The 19717-nt window shown below is 35.0% G+C and overlaps 1 protein-coding gene and 1 long non-coding RNA gene across 3 annotated transcripts in view; one reads left to right on the top strand and one right to left on the bottom strand.

Moving 5' to 3' along the window:
* Window positions 1-3409, bottom strand: part of LOC137248942 (uncharacterized) — a 325966-nt gene extending 322557 nt beyond the window's left edge. Inside the window, exons 1-2 of the long non-coding RNA XR_010952220.1 lie at window positions 3232-3409; window positions 3059-3160 (exon numbers count right to left, since the gene is read on the bottom strand). This is a non-coding gene — a long non-coding RNA (uncharacterized lncRNA). The remainder of the gene's footprint in view (window positions 1-3058; window positions 3161-3231) is intronic.
* A 4717-nt stretch (window positions 3410-8126) lies between these two features.
* The window catches only part of LOC137248938 (tetratricopeptide repeat protein 28), an 85485-nt gene continuing 73894 nt past the window's right edge, over window positions 8127-19717 (top strand). The window contains exons 1-2 of one of the 2 annotated variants that reach the window (XM_067779939.1): window positions 8127-8623; window positions 8739-8954. The gene's annotated coding sequence lies outside the window, so the exon portion shown is untranslated. Of the gene's footprint in view, window positions 8955-19717 lie in introns of both variants that reach the window. The other variant, XM_067779938.1, reaches the window with a different exon arrangement.

A 19717-nucleotide genomic window follows, 5' to 3' on the forward strand; every position in this document is an offset into this window, starting at 1 on the left:
TTTTGGCCTATATCTCGAGACCCTAGTCACCCAGCGGTGTAAAACTTACTCTGTACTAAAGCACACATCAACAGCTTCAATTTGATACCCGTAATGCAAAAACACAATCTAGGTGTATCCGGGTCCACGTTTTGGCCTATATCTCGAGACCCTAGTCACCCAGCGGCATAAAACTTACTCCGTACTAAAGCACACATCAACAGCTTCAATTTGATATCCATAATTTAAAAACACATCCTAGTGTTACCCTTATCCACGTTTCTGCCTATATCTCGAGACCCTAATTACCAATAGGTATGAAAACTACCCTGTACTAAAGCACTCATCAACAGCTTTCATTTGATATCCATATTGTATAAACACATTCTAGGGGTACACGGGTCCACGTTTTGGCCTATATCTCGAGACCCTAGTCACCAATAGGTATGAAAACTACCCTTTACTAAAGCACTCATTAACAGATTTCATTTGATATCCATATTGTATAAACACATTCTAGGGGTGCCCGGTCCACGTTTTGGCCTATATCTCGGGACCCTAGTCACCCAGGGGTACGAAAAATACCCAGTGTCAAAGTACTCATAAACAGCTTCCATTTGACACCCATACTCTACAAACATATCCCAGGATTACCCAGGTCCACGTTTTCATCTCAAGACCCTAGCCAGAACGGGATAAAAAGTATTCCATGTCCGTTCCCTGGTTCTGAGCTACATCTCCACCAATTTTCAGCCAAATCAGTTCATCCGTTCTTGAGTTACGCGTAGTGTAACTAACACCACTTTCTTTTATATACATATTTGAATTTTTTCTAAAAAAAAATCATAACTCAAGAATGGCTAAACCGATTTGGGATTTCAAAATCATCTAACATCATCTCTCCTTCGTGTATCTTTCCTAAAAATTTCATGGCAATATTTCTATCCGTTCTCGAGTTATGGAGAGACATTCAAAATGTACACTTCTTTTTATATATCACTAATACTTTTGGAAATGTGAAATGCAACCAATTGTTGTTGCATAGAAAGAAACGAAATATGTTTACAGGCCTCGATCAGAGTAACAATTGTTGTTCCTTGTTCTTTCTTTTCTCGTTTTTTTTCTACCTCATATTTGTTTTCGTAGAAATCATTTCATAATACGGTAAAATTTCTTTTTCACTTACTGTTGTTGTTTATTAAGAATTTTGCTTACATACATATATTTATGAACCGTATTTTTAGCCGATATTTTCACAACATATTTTAACCTCAACAAACATTTTATTTTTCATCGTTTATAACTTAAACACTTGAAATTTTTATGAATTTTTTATTTTTTTCATATTCTAGGGGTGCCCGGTCCACGTTTTGGCCTATATCTCGGGACCCTAGTCACCCAGGGGTACGAAAAATACCCAGTGTCAAAGTACTCATAAACAGCTTCCATTTGACACCCATACTCTACAAACATATCCCAGGATTACCCAGGTCCACGTTTTCATCTCAAGACCCTAGCCAGAACGGGATAAAAAGTATTCCATGTCCGTTCCCTGGTTCTGAGCTACATCTCCACCAATTTTCAGCCAAATCAGTTCATCCGTTCTTGAGTTACGCGTAGTGTAACTAACACCACTTTCTTTTATATACATATTTGAATTTTTTCTAAAAAAAAATCATAACTCAAGAATGGCTAAACCGATTTGGGATTTCAAAATCATCTAACATCATCTCTCCTTCGTGTATCTTTCCTAAAAATTTCATGGCAATATTTCTATCCGTTCTCGAGTTATGGAGAGACATTCAAAATGTACACTTCTTTTTATATATCACTAATACTTTTGGAAATGTGAAATGCAACCAATTGTTGTTGCATAGAAAGAAACGAAATATGTTTACAGGCCTCGATCAGAGTAACAATTGTTGTTCCTTGTTCTTTCTTTTCTCGTTTTTTTTCTACCTCATATTTGTTTTCGTAGAAATCATTTCATAATACGGTAAAATTTCTTTTTCACTTACTGTTGTTGTTTATTAAGAATTTTGCTTACATACATATATTTATGAACCGTATTTTTAGCCGATATTTTCACAACATATTTTAACCTCAACAAACATTTTATTTTTCATCGTTTATAACTTAAACACTTGAAATTTTTATGAATTTTTTATTTTTTTCATATTTACCAAGATCGGCATTAATTAAATGTTAACTTTAATTTTTGTATTTAATTGTACAGTATGCCGCACTATGTAGTCCACTTGGCTTTTATAAATTTTTACTTGATACATATATTAATTAATATTTGTATCACTAAATATTTTCATTCTGCGATTATTCTCTTTATTATTGAACATCGAAAATTAGTTACATAATTCACTTCTATATATTTTTTTTTTTCAAGTATTTTTCAGATTCGGTTTAGACTGCGCCAATAATGTAGTCGTGATCGATTGCCTTTATCGTCGGAATCTCAAACATAAACTAAACTTTATTTCGGAACTCAAAGTACAGAGAGCTTAAAAAGTAAGACTTAAAATGTGACTAACTTAAACGTTACGATAAGTACGATAAGTAAGAGTAAGAAGAAAGTAGTATAGTAAAGTAAGAGTATGTAGTTTCTTAAAAGTATAACTAAAGGAAGCTTAAGTAAGAGAGAGAAGCAAAGAGAAGGAAGGATGTGCAAGGTTGCTATGTAACTATATGTATGTACATAGGTTTGAGTATAGAAAATGTAGAAACCGTAGACTATTTTTCAAGAAGGCACTTTGTTGTGGCGTGTAGACAAGTTTTGACGGTAAAATGAAAAACTTTCTACGTTTTCTGTGAATTCTAGATTTAGAGAATACCCCTATTTATTTATTTTCGTCTAAATTTTTTCATTCTGAGTAAAGTTTAGGGCATTTCTCGAGAGGTATACAAATACCCTGAGCATCGCGTGCATAACCCTTATTACAATAACAAACATAGGAGCAAGGAATGTAATCGTAAAGCTCATTTAATGGGCATGGCTCTGTCACTAACATATACAATCAGAATTATTGAATAAGAGAATTTTCGCTTATTTGTACATATATCTTACCTGGACAGTTTTCAATAGGTTTACATATGGCCTGGGCATCGCGTTCATATCACTTAGTTTGACAATTTGATTCACATTCTTTGTAATGTTCGTCTATCAGCGCTAAGAGAAGAATACAGGATTTTATTTAAGAAACTAGAATTTTTTTTATAACTTTCGTTTTTATATCATACCTGGACATTTCTCAATAGGTATACAAAGCCCCAAGCATCACGTACATAACCCTTATCACAGAAATAACCATCGATCGAACCGAATGTGTTCTATTGGGCATGTTTGATTTAGATTATCACAAGTCGTGCTGCAGAGCTAACCACATTCCCCGTGATGCTCATTAAGTGGACAAGGTTCAGTCACTAAGAGAAGGAATCAGGATTATTTAATAAAGTAAAATTTGCTTATATTTTTACCTGGACATTTTTCAATAGGTATACAAACATCCTATGCATCACGTGCATATCCCTCATCGCAGTAACAGCCATGAGGGCAACGAACGTGTTGTATTATACATGTCTGATTTAGTGTAGCCCATTCTGTTTGACAGGGTGATCCACATTCCTCGCAATGCTCCTTGAGTGGGCAAATTTTTGGGCTTAAAGAAGAAAACATTTCATTGAAGAAAGTGCGCTGTATTTTGTAATTTGTTTATATTTCTTACCTGGACATTTCTCAATAAGTATACAAACACCCTTATCGTCACGGGCATCATTACAATAACAACCATCAGGACAACGTACGTATTGAATTGTGCATGTCTGATTCAGTGTGGCACACTGTTTGACCATTTGGGCCACATTTCTTGTAATTCTCGTTTAGTGGACAAGGCCTGGAAAGCAAAATAAGATTTCAATAAATTAAAGAAAATTTTTAGCAAATTTTTTTGTATTTATAATTTTAAAAAATTTTATTTTTATTTTTATTTTAACACGTTTATTTATTTTTGTTTTATTTTAACACCTTCCTTTATTTTTTTCTTTATTTTTTTTTTATTTTAACACCTTTCTTTATTTTTTTATTATTATATTTTTCATGATTTTTTTGAGAATTTTTTTATTTTAACACATTTCTTTATTTTAATTTTTTTTTTTTTTGTTTAATATATCTTTTTCTCACACATTTCTAATAATTTTTTTTTGTCTTATATTTTTAAATATATTTTTTTACTAAGTATTTTCTATAACTTTTATTTTTTATGCTTTTAAAATTCTTTTTTTTTTTTACATTGTTTTGTCTTAAATTTTTGTATTACTAGATTTTTAATGTTCTTTTATAATTTTTTTTTTTATTTTTTTATATATTTTTGCTATAACATTTTTATCAAGGTCTGTTAATGTATACGTTATCTGTAGTCCAGTTTTTACTTTTTTAGCTTTTGAAAACATTTCTTTATTTTTATTGTTTTTTTCTTAATATTTTTAATATAACATTTTCTCAAACATTTCTCATAATTTTTTTCTTATATGTTAAAATATATGTATTTTTATGCTTTTAAAATAAAAAAACAACAAATAATTCGTATGTTGTCATTTTCATTGTTTCATAAGGAGGTATTATATTTATAGAGAGCGTCGGTGTTGTTGTTGTTGTTGTAGCAGTGCTTCGCTCCATCCAATAGGCTACCGATCATAAATTGTCATCAATATTCTATAACGGGAGTGCAAGGAAAATTGCAGTTTCAACAGGGGTGGACCATAGTGAGAGGGGTGTTAGAGGCGCTGGTTTCACATTTGAAGAGACGGTTGGCATAATATGGGGACACATTGCAAGCATTACATACGTTTTGTGTGTCTGGGTTGATTCTGGATAGGTAAAAGTTTAACCTGTTACAGTATCCAGAACGAAGTTGGGCCAGGGTGACTCGTGTCTCCCTTGGTAAAGTGCTTTCTTCTAAAAAAAAAGTTCAATATTAAACACACCACACAGCACAAAAGTGTAAGAAAGCAGAAAACCGGGTTGAAAGGCGTGTTGAACATATTTTTACTAGGTTTTTTAAAACTCAAAACAAATAAAAAATTCATATTTTTTTTAGTATTTTTGCAGTTTCTTATCACCGGCAAAGTTAAAACGCGTTGTCCTTCAAGCGACGATTTTTGGTTGTGAACTAAAGCTCACATCAAGTAGAATACTCTAATTTTATACTCCCTTTCAGATTGAACGTTGGTATTTGTTGTTGTAGTGCGTTGGAGTAAACAAAAAAGAGAAACGCCTTATATTACAAATAATAATAATTCGCCTTTAGTTTGCTTATTTCTTTTTTCATGGTTAAGCACTTCTAGCAAAAAAAGACAACTCGAAGCCTGACTTTTGAGGAGAATTGTTTTGATTAAATACTCTTCATATGCGTCACTTTTTAAGAAAATTAGTATAAGTTCATTTTTTTTTTTGCAAACAAAAAGTGTTCCTTATTTAATAAATTAAATTTAACAAATTAAGAAACGAAAAAAATATTCTTTTTTTTTAGTTAACTTATGTATATCATTTTCAAAAATCAGCTCAGACGCTTAGAAGTATATTTAAAACACTGCATTATCGGCTTTTTTTTTGCACTAATGCGCCTAAAATCCTGCATTCCGCTTTTGTAGATAGAAAGTGTTTTGGTGGGTTTGTGCATCCAGTGTTCGGACTTGAGAATTTGATCGATGGTAGATTTTATTCAAAATTGTGGTGGGTTTGAAAAAAAGTGTTCTTTTATATATCTTTAGTTATTGAACATGTATGATTTATTTTCCTATATCCAGGTAGCTGAGGCGACAGTCAAGTACTAAACGACCCATTGTGGTATTAAACGCCCTAATTCAGCATTTTGGAATTAGCAAGCCTATTGGAATTCAGCAGCTGAAAAACTTGATTCCAAAAAGCAGTGAGGTGTGGCACGACGAAATGTGGGGCATTGGGTCAGATCCCTTAAAATATTTGCCGCCTTTCTTCTAGCTGATACGTAGGACAATATTATACTATTTTGCAAATTGAAAGGGATATATCTTTGTCTTTTAGAAAATACACGTTTGTTCTCAATTTCGTCCATATTTCAACATACCCGATGATCTGGGTTTTGATTCTATATTTCTCATGCTTTCGTATAAATAGTTTTCTTTTTTCTTTTTAAGCAGTTTGTTCTTTGAAAATCCTCATTATTGGTACCGTGTCCTGTCAAATTTATAGCCACCTCGTACCTATGCTCCTAGAATCAGAGGCTTTAGTCAGTTGAGAGGATCATCTGTCACACTTCCCATTTGATAAACACAATCAATGGCCGAAAACTAGGTGTAAAATTTCTAGGAATCTTTGTGCAAAACTTGCCTTTTAATAAACTTACTGCACAGCTTAGGAATACATGACAGAGGTTTAAAGTAATTAAGAGAATCACATAGTACTAGCCTGTACTGTGTCCAGTACTGTACTGTGTCCAGATATAGGTAGCTCTTTAAAACGGAGCTCCGAACGGTCAAGAGATCAGATAGTGATCAAAGCTTCGATAGGCATTTTCCGGAGATCTATAATATTACGCAGCCCTTATATTGTTTTTTATTCTCGAAAGTTCTAAAACAAAAAATTGATAGATTTTTAGTTTTACTTGCTAGAAGTCGCAGAAATTTTGCATATCTGAACATTGCTCCCCCATCAATTATTATGAGACTCACAAAAAGGCCACAGATTTCACATTTTCGAGTTCGCTTCTTAAGTCGTTTGTTTATTACGCATGTAAGCTGAAGAAAGACGCCAAAATGAAAAAAGGTGTAAGTACCGAGCAACAACAAAAGAGTGTTGTGTAATATTTTATTGTGTATAACCATTTCCGTAATCGTGACCATAACCACGACACACACATTACATTTTTTGAACCGTGACGATTATCAATACATGAACAGTAACTGAAACCGAAGCCTTAAAAGTAACAACTGTTACCGTAACCTTCGCCGTAGCCATAAGTATGCTCGTACCATAACCATAATTGTCAACATAGCATTGGCGTATCCCTAGCCATACCGATACAAAAAGCAGAGACTCTCCCATCTAGGTGACGTTGCTTTTACTTCCTTCGTGATATGGTGTAAAAAGCCTGAAGAGGTACTTAAATATATTAAAAGCCTACACATAAACTTATTGGTTGAAGGTATAAGCGCAATAGATCTAACTAAAAGTCTCAGCGCATGGAGGTCTAATAATAATAATAATTATTAACGTTACCGGAATGTAAAATTAACCTTAGCCATAACAGTCACCATAATCATAGCCGTATGTGCAGCTGTAACCGTACGTTAAATTTTACCATGCTACAACTGCTGCTGTACCTGTATTTGTCAACATAACTATAACTATAGAGATATTTGACTACCTCCACAATTTTCACTTCCATGTATGCATAATCTTCATCTATTCGTATTATTACCTCCATCACTATCTCGATCAACATCATCATTAGATACCATCGCTTTATTACTATCGTCCTCATCATTATCTATTTCTTCTTCTATGAAATCTTATTTAACCTTTCCTTTCCTTTATGCACTTAGTCCATCGATTTCCATGTTCGATTTGATTTAAGCCTACTCCCTTAATCTCTTTCCATCCCTTTCCTTCTCTTTTTGTTTTCTTATTTACGTAGTTATCCAATTTTGACGCGCTGGCTTTGTTTATGTTCACTCAGTCACTCAGTTCACAGAGTCTTTCTCTTGTTATCTTATTGCCATCATATCCACCCAACCACAAGATTTTTTTGCGTTTTCTCCACTCTTTCCTTTCAATTTTCACCGTTATCCTAACTAACCGATTTCGCTTTTATAGTTTGGTTTATGTTCACTCCCTGAATCATTATTTGGCAAATTAATTGACAATTGCAATTTTTCACCTCAACGAGTTCGTTTCTTCAGTCTTTCATAAAAAGTTCAATATGGCAACAATTGGCCCTACTTATTCACCACATTATTCAACACACCTGCAGCAACTGTCCAATTGACAGGTAATTCATACACGTGCACACACACACATCAACATATCACGTACCACAAGAAACACAAACAACAATCAAAACACAACACAACAAGAGTTAACCAACGACGTTGAGCCACTCACAAATATCAGTTCTCTTCGACAACGCGAGCGTGTTACAACTTCAAAATTTACTTAAGCGGCAAAACGCATGCGCAAATGAAAATTTTACCAACACATTCATAAAATAGTACACATATAATGTTAAAAGGTGTTGTAGAAACGCGTCGTTCGTTGTGTGTGTAGCGCTCGTGCGCATGTGCGCAGAAGCAAAAGTAGAAAATATATAAGTAAAAAAAAAAATATGAAGAAAAATATGCAACAGCAGTGAAATCTGTGTAGAAAAATTAAACGAATATGCAAGAAAATTGTGTAAATATGCGAAAAGCAGTAAAAAAAATATAATTGTAGATACAAAGCTATGAAAACCAACAGGAATTTGGCTTAAAAATATTTTCTTGCTGCAGTAATTACGGGCAAAACAAAAAAGTAAAACAAAAAGCAAACGAAAAAATTCCAATAGTAAACGTGTCGACACAGCACCCGAAGCGGCGAAGACGAATAAAAACACAAAACGTACGTGGAAAACTGTGTTTGAAACACCACGAAAATAATTTAAGAAAAAAGTATTTTAAATTCAAAATTTGCTTAGAATTTGTAAGAAAACTAGCAACATTTTTATTAATTTAAGATTTTTTATATGGAATTCAACTTTTTGTGGCACACATATACATGCAAAGAAACATTTACACTCACACATCCAAATGCTTGTTAAAGAGCCACATTCTCGCCTGTGCTCCCTATTGCAGACGCACTTGTGACGAGCATAACGAGTATTTCTCTGCTTAAAAATGGAAAAAAATAAAAAATAAAAACAATGGACAAATTCAATAACAATTTGATTGAGGTAAGTAAGCAAAGAATTTCGAATGGTTTGTTTGCGCAGAAAATAGAATCTTAAAAATATAAAATTCGTATGCAAAAGAGAAAAAACGCGCAAAGCTTTTAGTATAGAGCAGTGGAAAATTCTTTGGTGGAGCGCATGGCACAAGTTTTAAATCCTAGAAAGGTCGTTCTGTTCCTTGAAGAACATGATGTTACTCTCCTCTCCTTTGACAAGAAAAAATTAACTATCAAAATATTTCTTTTGGAATATGTGTAAAAAGTCTTTGATTGAATTTCCCTCCCCCTCAAACATTCTCTGAGGTTATCGCGCCTTACATTTATTAATTTTTAATTATGAGCCTCAGAAATATGATCTTATAGGAGGAGTCTCTTATGACTCTGATTTGATGAAATTATGAAAATTATTAAACCATGCAGCTTAGGAAAAGAAATTCAAACATTTTCATTTCCAACAGCCATGGAAGAGCTGACTGTTTCTGTTATGACCTGCCTTCCAGTTCCTTTTTTGTAGTGGCATGGACCCCTTGTCGTCTTTTGCCTGTGTAAGTTTCTGCATCTTATCGATGTACATAAGTATTTTGTACATTTTGTGAATGTGACCTCCGCGTTATTATCTGGCATGCAAGCCAATTCCCTATGAATGCATTTAGTGTTGGCTGCCTACGTATGGAGCATGTATGCTGCTTTCTTAATCTGTTTATTCTAAGGGTTTGTCCGGTTTTCAAGCAGGTTCGGAAATTATTCGTAATTCCAATGTCAAATAAATGCCTTTTACCTACAGTGTATAAGGTGATTCATATATGGCTCTGAAAATCGTCTTAAACAGTCTTTTCGGAGTCCGATATGTGTAGAAAGTTATCTGTTCATGATCCAATATGTGTCATATATGACTTCTAATCAGACTTATAAGGCATATGAAATAAGGCTCATAAATGAGTACATAATGAGCCTAAACGGTCCGAATCAGGACTCCTTTGTGACTCTTTTTTGAATCAGAGTGTTTGCTGGGCCTAAACTCAGTTTAAAGTCATATGAGTTGTAGTATTGGTTGGGGCTGATACTTCAGTTTTTCAGTGATTACATAGAAAGTGTTTATACAACGAGCATGACTCTGTCCTGCATTCCACTAAGCTGTGTTCGAATTAAAGCTAACCTCTTATCTAAAACAGGTGACGAAAACTTGAACACCACAATGGCTATAGAATTCGAAGCGTATCATCCCCCTTATTCGAGGTTCTGCAAAAGCTTTAGAGGTGAATTACGAAACGTGGATGATGGAGGTTGGCCGGTTAATTGTAGAACGGCGAGCGGTTGATTGGTAACAAAATTACCGGTAGAGTAGTTAGTTTAATGATGCCAGAATTACCGAGGGCTGTATATTGGAAAAATGGATCAATGGATGTAGAAATCACAAGGGAAGATGCTTTCGCTGGGGGGTCATAGTATGGCGTTTTCATCGGACTAAGCATAATCCTTAATCAGTTACAACTAACCCCAAGTTCTAAGCGCAAATGCAAGTAGTTTACGCATGTTGGATCGCGAGGCAGTATGGTACGCTCGACAAGATTTCCACTGAGGTCAAACACTTCAAACGATTGTGACCCTCAAGAAGTCAAAGGGAGATATGTAGTACAGTTCATAAAGATAAGCGACGCATTTATGGGTCCAAAAGATACTTTGGCACTGAAACAGGGGTTTTCAACAAGTAACTAAAGATCGCACTCATCACCCAACTTTCAAATTCAAGCTCGAGGTACGAAGATTTTAAGATCGCATGTAAGCGCTCATGATTGAGTTCTGCATTAGCATCGTCTGAAGCCTCCAGTAACTGAAAAAATGTGTTAAGGCTGCAGTCAATTTAGCAGCAGGCACGCACTAGACTGACATTGGGTTAGGCATATTATCAAGCATCTAAAACGGAGGCGTCGGTAGACTTTACTGATGTGTTTAAGGCATATCGCCAACTTACAAACGTTAGACGAATCTTCACAGAATCTTCTAGGCGTTGGAAATTGTTGATCTACGGATAGCAGCATAGTAGAATAACCACCCATAGGATGCAGCAAATGACTTGTCAACCATGTTCTCTGGGAGTGTGCAGTTCATAATATGCACCAAACTCTGAGGAAGTTTAGACAAACCGAACGCCGTTTTCTTTAATCTGCTATCAACCTCCACTTGAGTAGCGCATATGAGATTTGACATTTTAGTCTTGAGTTAAGTTGCAATCGATATGAATCCCAAATACTCAATACCAAGTCCTAAAAATATGTGATTTGCCCTTCCTCCCATAGCGGCCGCCTTGTTCAAATATAACCTGCATCCACCTACGAACTCTTAGCAAAGCTCTCTCGCTCATAACGGTTGGTAAAGGTTATAGATTTCTCCACCACAGACTCAACGCACTTATGACCTTAGTTTCCATGTTGTTAAAACGGCCTTTTTTATCTCACCATGGAGGAAAATTAGTTTTCCTCATCAAATGCGAACTAGTGTCTTCTCGGTTGTCGTGTACTGCTACCGTAGGGCCATTGTCAAACGCTGGGGCTCTCTAACAAAGGCGGCACACTGCTTGTAACGCATTGTGACCAAGTTGATTCTCATCTATTAAGTCCAACGTTAGCAAGCGAGCAATCGTGCAACGAATTGCCCTTCACAACTTATAAACCCTAGCGGCAGGAATGGTGTGGGAAACCCATATGGGATGGAGTCTGTTGAGTTTATTTAGGGATGGGGATTTGGGAAAGTTGCAGGCGGTGTGTTCTCTCAAGAAGTTGGAGTCAGCCGACAGTAAAGGTTGTCCAAAATAAGGCACATCGTTCAATGGTTATTGGAGCGTTAACGGGTCACTGTCTACCAACTAATTTATTCATGCTTAACTGGCCAGCTTTTGCAAATACAACACGTAGATATTTCGGTAGCGATGTATACGGATTCGTGAAGAAAGTTTCGAGGTTCGTTGTTGGCCCTATACAGAATCGTTACGCAGCGATTCACTTAATGATCTGAAAACAGTCTGGCTGTGTGACCTCTTTCGGTCGTTCACAATGTCTGTAGATTAAATGGGTTTATTCTTTCTACAGAGTTTGTAACTGACTATCCTTGTGAGTAGACTTCTAATTTTTCGTTTTGTTTTCGTATTAGGCTGACTCATCATACTAAAACAGACGATTTTCTATATAAAAAGTGGTCAGCACTTAGTCGAAGTTATAAAAATGATTTTACTTAGAAATTAAATTTTTCCCTTTGCTTTGCTACTTTCTTATTCAACACATTTTCTGATATTCAACTCATTCCAGAAGCTGTGCGTAGCCATCAGAAGCAAAGAAACACAGAAAAGATGGCACATGCAGACGATTAAAGCAATGATAAATCAAGAAGCAAATAAATATGTATGCAGCACTCACGTATCATTTGTGATAATAAAAATGACAACAATAACAATAACAGAAGCAACAAAAAGAATGTGCCCTCTTTTCTTGCAACTTGAAAACAAAAGAAATGTGTTGAAAAGCGTGGAAAAAAGTTGCATAACTCGTTTATTTTAAATTGCAGTGCAGAGATCCAACAGCCCAATTTTATTGCTGTTTTTTTTACCAAAAAAAACATTTTTATACCTAGCTGTACTTGTACACAGGGTATCATAACTTTGATTGGGTAACGGTTGGTTGTACAGGTATAAAAGAATCGAGATATATATAGACTTCCATATATCAAAATCATCAGTATCGAAAAAAAAAATTTGATTGAGCTATGTCCGTCCGTCTGTCGGTCCGTCCGTCTGTCCGTTAACACGATAACTTGAGTAAAACTTGAGATATCTTCACCAAATTTGGTACACGAGCTTACCTGCACCCAGAATAGATTGGTATTGGAAATGAGCGAAATCGGATGATAACCACGCCGACTTTTTATATATATAACATTTTGAAAAACACAAAAAACCTGATGATTTAGTAAATAATACACCTAGAATGTTGAAATTTGACGTGTAGACTGATATTGAGACTCTTGATAAAAATTGAAAAAAAAAAAATTTAAATGGGCGTGGCACCACCCACTTGTGATAAAATCAATTTTACAAATATTATTGGGTAGAGAGGTTGCCTTTACTATAAGGAATTATTTGAAGAAAAATTAACGAAATCGGTTAAGGACCACGCCCACTTTTATATAAAAGATTTTTAAAAAGGGTCGTGGACGAATAAAATAAGGTATATCTTTGCAAAAAAGTGGATTTCTAACAATAATAGGAAAAACTTCAAATTTTAAAAATGGGCGTTGCACCGCCCCTTTTATGACTAAACAACTTTCTATGTTTCGGAAGCCATAACTCGAAGAAATATTAGTTCAGAATAGAACCATATGTATATGTATTATTGCGCAGCCTTGTAACACTATTAAGCACACAAAACAAACAACAACATTTCAAGTGTACACCTGGGTATGTAATGTTCGGTTTCACCCGAACTTAGACTTCCTTACTGGATTTTTTATCTTCAACATTATTATTTTTTTTCTACTCTGTCATTATAAATGCGCAACAACACAATGCAATGCCACCACCACCAGCACCACAAATTACTTGTCTCTCGCCATTTGCCCGGGAATTATGCCATTTAATTGCTTGATTATGCGCATAAATATATATAAAACAAGTAAGGAAGGCTAAGTTCGGGTGTAACCGAACATTACATACTCAGTTGAGAGCTGTAGAGACAAAGTAAGGGAAAATCGCCATGTTGTAAAAAGAACCTAGGGTAACCCTGGAATGTGTTTGTATGACATTTGTATCAAATGAAAGGTGTTAATGAGTATTTTAAGAGGGCGTGGGCCTTAGTTCTATATGTGGACGCCTTTTCGAGATATCGCCATAAAGGTTGGCCAGGGGTGACTCTAGAATTTGTTTGTACTATATGCGTATCAAATGAAAGGTGTTAATGAGTATTTTAAAAGGGCGTGGGCCTTAGTTCTATACGTGGATGCCTTTTCCGGATATCGCCATAAACGTGGACCAGGGGTGACTCTAGAATGCGTTTGTACAATATGGGTATCAAATGAAAGGTGTTAATGAGTCTTTTAAAAGGGAGTGGGCCTTAGCTTTATAGGTGGATGACTTTTCGGGATATCGCCATAAACGTGGACCAGGGGTGACTCTAGAATGCGTTTGTACAATATGGGTATCAAATGAAAGGTGTTAATGAGTATTTTAAAAGGGCGTGGGCCTTAGTTCTATACGTGGATGCCTTTTCCGGATATCGCCATAAACGTGGACCAGGGGTGACTCTAGAATGCGTTTGTACAATATGGGTATCAAATGAAAGGTGTTAATGAGTATTTTAAAAGGGCGTGGGCCTTAGTTCTATGGGTGGACGCCTTTTCGGGATATCGCCATAAACGTGGACCAGGGGTGACTCTAGAATGCGTTTGTACAATATGGGTATCAAATGAAAGGTGTTAATGAGTATTTTAAAAGGGCGTGGGCCTTAGTTCTATAGGTGGACGCCTTTTCGAGATATCGCCATAGAGGTGAGGGGTGGCTCTAGAATTTGTTTGTACGATATGGGTATCAAATGAAAGGTGTTAATGAGTATTTTAAAAGGGCGTGGGCCTTAGTTCTATAGGTGGACGCCTTTTCAAGATATCGCCATAAAGGTGGACCAGGGGTGACTCTAGAATTTGTTTGTACGATATGGATATCAAATGAAAGGTGTTAATGAGTATTTTAAAAGGGAGTGGGCCTTAGTTCTATAGGTGGATGCCGTTTCGAGATATCGCCATAAAGGTGGGCCAGGGGTGACTCTAGAATGTGTTTGTACGATATGGGTATCAAATTAAAGGTATTAATGAGGGTTTTAAAATGGAGTGGCCCTTAGTTGTATATGTGAAGGCGTTTTCGAAATATCGACCAAAATGTGGAGCAGGGTGATCCAGAACATCATCTGTCGGGTACTGCTAATTTATTTATATATGTAATACCACGAACAGTATTCCTTCCAAGATTCCAAGGGCTTTTGATTTCGCCCTGCAAAACTTTTTCATTTTCTTCTACTTAATATGGTAGGTGTCACACCCATTTTACCAAGTTTTTTTCTAAAGTTATATTTTGCGTCAATAGAACAATACAATTACCATGTTTCATCCCTTTTTTCGTATTTGGTATATAATTATGGCATTTTTATCATTTTTCGTAATTTTCGATATCGAAAAAGTGGGCGTGGTCATAGTCGGATTTCGGCCATTTTTTACACCAATACAAAGTGATTTCAGATAACTACGTGAACTGAGTTTAGTAAAGATATATCGATTTTTGCTCAAGTTATCGTGTTAACGGCGGAAGGACAGACGGTCGACTGTGTATAAAAACTGGGCGTGGCTTCAACCGATTTCGCCCTTTCTCACAGAAAACAGTTATCGTCCTAGAATCTAAGCCTCTACCAAATTTCACAAGGATTGGTAAATTTTTGTTCGACTTATGGCATTAAAAGTATCCTAGACAAATTAAATGAAAAAGGGCGGAGCCACGCCCATTTTGAAATTTTCTTTTATTTTTGTATTTTGTTGCATCATATCATTACTGGAGTTGAATTTTGACTTAATTTACTTATATACAGTAAATATATTAAATTTTTTGTTAAAATTTGAATTTTAAAAAAATTTTTTTTAAAAAGTGGGCGTGTTCTTCATCCAATTTTGCTAATTTTTATTTAGCACATATATAGTAATAGTAGTAACGTTCCTGTCAAATTTCATCATGATATCTTGAACGACTGCCAAATTACAGCTTGCAAAACTTTTAAATTACCTTCTTGTAAAAGTGGGCGGTGCCACGCCCATTGTCCAAAATCTTACTAATTTTCTATTCTACGTCATAACGTCAACCCATCTACCAAGTTTCATCGCCTTAGCCGCCTTTGGCAATGAATTATCGCATTTTTTTGATTTTTCGAAATTTTCGATATCGTAAAAGTGGGCGTGGTTATAGTCCGATATCGTTCATTTTAAATAGCGATCCGAGATGAGTGCCCAGGAATCTACATACCAAATTTCATCAAGATACCTCAAAATTTACTCAAGTTATCGTGTTAACGGACAGACGGACGGACGGACGGACGGACGGACATGGCTCAATCAAATTTTTTTTCGATACTGATGATTTTGATATATGGAAGTCTATATCTATCTCGATTCCTTTATACCTGTACAACCAACCGTTATCCAATCAAAGTTAATACACTCTGTGAGCTCTGCTCAACTGAGTATAAAAATTATATGTATGTATGAATGATAATGCAATGGAATATTCATTTTTAAATGAGATAATTTGCATTTCGTTTTGGTTGTTGTTGTGTAAGTATGTATAACAGGTCAACTGCGTCGCCAAACAGTCTGAATTGCTTTCGGTTTGGTGTCAATCAATAATTTATTGCCTCAGGTGGTGTTGGCGTTCGTATGCGCTGTTGCTGTTGTTGTTCACTTTGCTATTTATTTCATTTTTTTCTGTTGTTAACGCTTTTTTCTGTTATTTTCTGCTGCTGTGTGCCACTGCAAGTTCATGAACACAATGCGCCATTTGTCTGCCACTCTCCCGCTATGGCAAGTTTGTTGCTTAAGTCTTTTTTATTTATTTTTTTTTTTCATTTTTATCATAAATTGCGCAGGCGTTGCAACTTTTTTAAATTTTACTTCTTATTTATCTTTGGTGTTTGTATTTTTTCTTCTCAACGAGCGCTTACTGCAGCTAATTAACCAGTTGTCACAGCTGTCATGTCTACGGTAGTTCATTTGTTTTTGTTTTTTCTTCTTAACAAAATTTATAGCTGTGTGAAATAACAACAAAAGATATACTTGCATGAAACAAAATATGGCAAATTCAAGTTGTGACTAAGTAGCGGCAAAAATTAATCATTTTTTGGGTTACTTTGTCTTCTGTGTAAAGATGTTTATAGTTTTTTGAAAAAACTTATCCTTTCAGATGTAAAGAATTGCTAATTTTCACCAAAAACGAAAAAGAAGAGTTCGAATACAGAAATTAGCAGTTATTTACATTGCATTTTATGCTCATTTTCAGTACTTCGAAATTTATTTCTTCTCGTGATTTATTGCAGGCGGTTAAAGCAAATTTGTTGAATAAACTTGAAGCATTTTATATACATAAGCAAATAAAAATATTAACAAAAAATTTTGTTTTTTAAATCACAAATTTACCAAAATTTTTGAAATTACCCGTCAGTCGATTTGTATACAGAATTTTAGATATGAAATAATTATTGATTTGTTTTTTGAGTTAAAAAAAACTTGGAACGTTTCATATTCACAAAAAATAAAAATATTTCCAAAAAAACAACTTTCTTCAAATTTTTGTTGTTGCGTGACCTCTCAGCCTATTACTAAATATCACTTCAGGTTTTTTACTCCGTATCGCGAAGGGATTAATTAAGAGTCACGCCACCTAGATGGGAGAGCCTCTTCCTTGCCAGAGCGACGCATTCGCAGAGAATGTGAACCGGCGTTTCATCCTCCAGCCCACAAAAGCGAAATACTTGTGTATCACATAGACCTAACTTACTAAGGTGATGTGGTAGACTACAGTGTACCGTATAGTAACCACTGAGAGTTCGTAGGTCCTCTCTGCTTATATTAATGATGAATGAATTAATAAATGGGTGATACTGTGTTGCTAGGAGTATAAAAAATTTGGCCTGTCTTTGCCCTGGGCATTCAATCTTTGCTTTGTTTCCCAGTTACACATGGTTTCCTTAGTGTGTGCCTTTCTGAGTCCACAGAAGCGCTCTCGACCATAGAATGCTGTTAAAGCACACTTCCTGGCTATACATACTACCTGTTCATTACCTTCATGTCTCCTTACAACCGGAGCCTTATGTCTCCTTACAACTGTCCACACTACAGCTCCTGCACCTGCCCTTAAAGGGAATCTCCATTCTCTGCGCGTGTGCGCCAAATGGGCAGCACCCTATATTGGTAATACTGAATATATTTTGTTCTTCTCTAGTCAGACCATGGTTGTCTTAGAATATGGATACCTCTCGACCGGAAGCAATAGATATTCTATATTACTAGCAGTTTTACTTGAAAGATACTAGCTGAGTTTGGAAGACGGATTTAGAGTACGACTTCTAGCTGTTCGGAGAAGACGCCTGCACTAAAACCGGCATTTTGGACGCGTCACTGATTAATGTCGGCTGAACAAATCCGTTCCCGATGGTGTCCTCACATTAAATCTTGTAAAAATTCAATGTAGGCGAAATGTAATCTAGACCCCTTAAACCTGGTGGCGGCTGGTTAAGAATAACATTAAACGCGTGCGTTTGGACATGACCTAAGTGGTGATGTTATCATGGCACAGGCTGCCTGTTAGACTTTGTTTAGTTTTTTAATGTTGTATTGCTTGCCCAGGATTGGGCATCACACTATCGCTCCATAAGATGAGTCTTAGACTGCTGTGTAAAGCCACATCGTAAGGTTTGGTCTTACGCGCCAGTTTCTGCTAACTATTCTCTTACACGAGTAGTAGGCGATATATACCTTCTCTACTCTTCTTTCAATATTCATTTTCCAGTTAAGCTTGTTTTCTATTGCAACTTCAAGAAACTTAACTCTAGTTAAATGTGAGTGCTCTGTCCTATTAAGTGAATGCAAACGAAATATTTTGGTATTTTGGTTCTTGCACCCTGTAGGATTTCGCTTAACGTTGTGGAAGAAGCTCCCGAGTCTGCGATAAAAAACGTCGGCGATATATGCTACTACCTTTACGCGATTCTTATAAAGCTCGAATAGAATCTCGTTCAGTGCTACAACCAGTAGTGGAGAAACCGGTAGTGTTCCTCTTCCCACGTTTCAATTTAGAGAATTCAATTTTGTTTTTTAGAAGAAAAAAAATTTATTTCTAAACTTTTTGAAAATCTGCCCTTTTTTCATTTCGGCCTAAATATATACAGAACTTTCGACCGTAAGAATTAATATATATATATATATATATATATATATATATATATGGGGTATTCCATCCCATTTCGACCAATTTTGAACCCGACCCCTTTCGAATTGGCTGAAAGTGTTTCTTCTTTTTCTAGCTTACGAAAGACGTTTTTCAGAATTTTTTCAAATTTTTTCATCCAACTCAAAAAAAGTTATGAATTTTTAAAAAAACACCGTTTTTGTTTTCAAAATGCTATAACTTTTTCAAAAATTTACCGTTTGGGATCTTTTATTTTTCAAAAAATAAAATTTTTTTTATCAATTTTATTTATATAACAAAAAAATGTAAGAAAATGATTTTTAAGTATTCTTTTCTTTATATATTATGGTAATCTACGATTAAAATAACCAGGATTAATGACTGACACAGTAAACATGTAAGTTTTCTAAAAATAATGTAACAAAAAAAAGAAAAGAATACTTAAAAATCATTTTCTTACATTTTTTTGTTATATAAATAAAATTGATAAAAAAAATATTTTATTCTTGAAAATTTTTTGTTTTCAATTAAATAAAAAAAATATAAAAAAAATCGGCCCACTCCGGCATTAGTGGGGATGATTGCAGAATTGATTGAAGTTTTTTATGAGAAAAAAAAATGGCGAAATTCGAAAAATCTCGAAAAACTGAAAAATTAAAAAAAAAAAACTTTAAACATTTTTTTGTATTTTTTCCGAAAAGTACATTTAAAAACAAATTTAAAAAAAAAGATCCCAAACGGTCAATTTTTGAAAAAGTTATAGCGTTTTGAAAACAAAAATGGTG

This window comes from Eurosta solidaginis, chromosome 4 (genome assembly GCF_040869045.1).
Source record: "Eurosta solidaginis isolate ZX-2024a chromosome 4, ASM4086904v1, whole genome shotgun sequence".
Lineage (NCBI taxonomy): Eukaryota > Metazoa > Arthropoda > Insecta > Diptera > Tephritidae > Eurosta > Eurosta solidaginis.